Genomic DNA, 2,186 nt, shown 5'->3' on the forward strand with positions numbered 1-2,186 from the left:
TCCTGTTATGTTCGTATTTGGATGTGAGATTATGTTTGTGTGCTTGTCTTCTCTTTGTGTTGTTGCAAAATGATTAGTTTCTTTTGTTTTCTAGGGTGTAGCTTGACTCCTTATGTTGGGTTTTACCATTTATTATCCTTTGTAGCCCTGGATTTGTAGAAAGATATTGTATAAATTTGGTTTTGTCATGGAATATCTTGGTTTCTCCATCTATGTTGAGAGTTTTGCAGGATACAGTAACCTGGGCTGACATTTGTGTTCTCTTAGGGTCTGTATGACATTGTCCAGGATCTTCTTGCTTTCATAGTCTCTAGAGAGAAGTCTGGTGTAATTCTGATAGGTCTGCCTTTATATGTTACTTGGCCTTTTTCCCTTACTGCTTTTAATATTCTTTCTTTGTTTTGTGCATTTGTTGTTTTGACTATTATGTGATGGGAGGAGTTTCTTTTCTGGTCCAATCTATTTGGAGTTCTGTAGGCTTCTTGTATGTTTATGGGCATCTCTTTCTTTAGGTTAGGGAAGTTTTCTTCTATGATTTTGTTGAAGATATTTACTGGCCCTTTGAGTTGGGAGTTTTCACTCTCTTCTATACCTATTATCCTTAGGTTTGATCTTCTCATTGAGTCCTGGATTTCCTGTATATTTTGGGCCAGTAAACAGTTTTTCTTTGACAGTTGTGTCAATGATTTCTATGGAATCTTCAGCTCCTGGGATTCTCTCTTCTATCTCTTGTATTCTGTTGGTGATGCTTGTATCTATGGCTCCTTGTCTCTTCCTTTGGTTTTCTATATTCAGGGTTGTCTGCCTTTGTGCTTTCTTTATTGTTTCTATTTCCATTTTCAATTCCTTTACCTGTTTGATTGTGTTTTCCTATAATTCTTTCAGGGATTTTTGTGTTTCCTCTCTAAGGGTTTCTACTTGTTTACTTGTGTTTCCCTGCATTTCTCTAAGGGAGTTCTTCACGTCTTTCTTGAAGTCCTCCAGCATCATGATCAAATATGATTTTGAAACTAGATCTTGCTTTTCTGGTGTGTTTGGATATTCAGTGTTTGCTTTGGTGGGAGAATTGGGCTCTGATGATGCCTTGTAGTCTTTGGTTTCTGTTGCTTGAGTTCCTGCGCTTGCCTCTCACCATCAGGTTGTCTCTGGTGTTACCTTGTTCTGCTATTTCTGACAGTGGCTGGACCGTCCTATAGGCCTGTGTGTCAGGAGTGCTGTAGACATGTTTTCCTGTTTTCTTTCAGCCAGTTATAGGAACAGAGTGTTCTGCTTTCAGGCGTGTAGTCGTTCCTGTCTACTGGTCTTCAGCTGTTCCTGTGAGCGTGTGTCCTGCCACCACCAGACAGGTCACTTGGAGCTGAAAAGTTGGTCTTACCTCTGGTCTCAGGCCTGAAGTTGCTCCTCAGAGCTAGGTTTCATCTCTCTGTAAGGGCAGCAACCAGAAAAGCCTGCCCTTACTTCTGGGTCCCTGTCCACAGGGGGCCCAGATGGCGCTAGGCGTTTTTCTCTATGCGTCTGCCCCTCTGAAGGTCTAGTTCTCCCTCCCACGGGATTTGGGTGCAGGGAGCTGTTTGACCGGGTCCCTTCAGATCCGGGTGCAGTCTGAACCACAGGGCTTCTGCAGCTTGAGTGCCCCTATCTTCCCCCAGCTTGGCTTTTAAAGATTTCAATTCTCTGAATGCCCCCCAATCCTTCCAATAAATTATCCTCTAAAAGTGGGTTTCTGTGACTTACAACCAACTAATAAAGTACTGGATAGTAAACATGTCATTATAATCAGGGTAGCAGTAATAAGTTAGAGACAGTATCTTCTACCTGATGGAGTTGATATGATTTGACACATTCTGTGGGACAGGGCTCTCGTGCTCAACAATGGGCTATGCTAATTTGTATGAGATGTCTACTCATTCCTACAGAGTAGAAAATCAATAAAAAGTATTCCGTAATTGTATAAAAATTAAAAGCCCCTAGGTTTGCCAGTGTCGATGGGGAATGTCTTTCGGGAGCAGGAGAGCAGGGCCGTGAGCAGGCAGGCAGAAGCTGTAAGCAAGGGCTTTAGCTGGGGCTGTCAGTTAGTCCATGAGCATACCCAGCTGCCTGAAGAAGTTCGTGTTCTCTTTCCTATAAGAACAACATGTAATTGACTCTGTGCAGTTGGCATAGGTGACTTGGTTTTGTTTGTTTGT

The sequence above is a fragment of the Rattus norvegicus genome, chromosome 13, assembly GCF_021556685.1.
Source record: "Rattus norvegicus strain SHRSP/BbbUtx chromosome 13, alternate assembly SHRSP_T2T, whole genome shotgun sequence".
Lineage (NCBI taxonomy): Eukaryota > Metazoa > Chordata > Mammalia > Rodentia > Muridae > Rattus > Rattus norvegicus.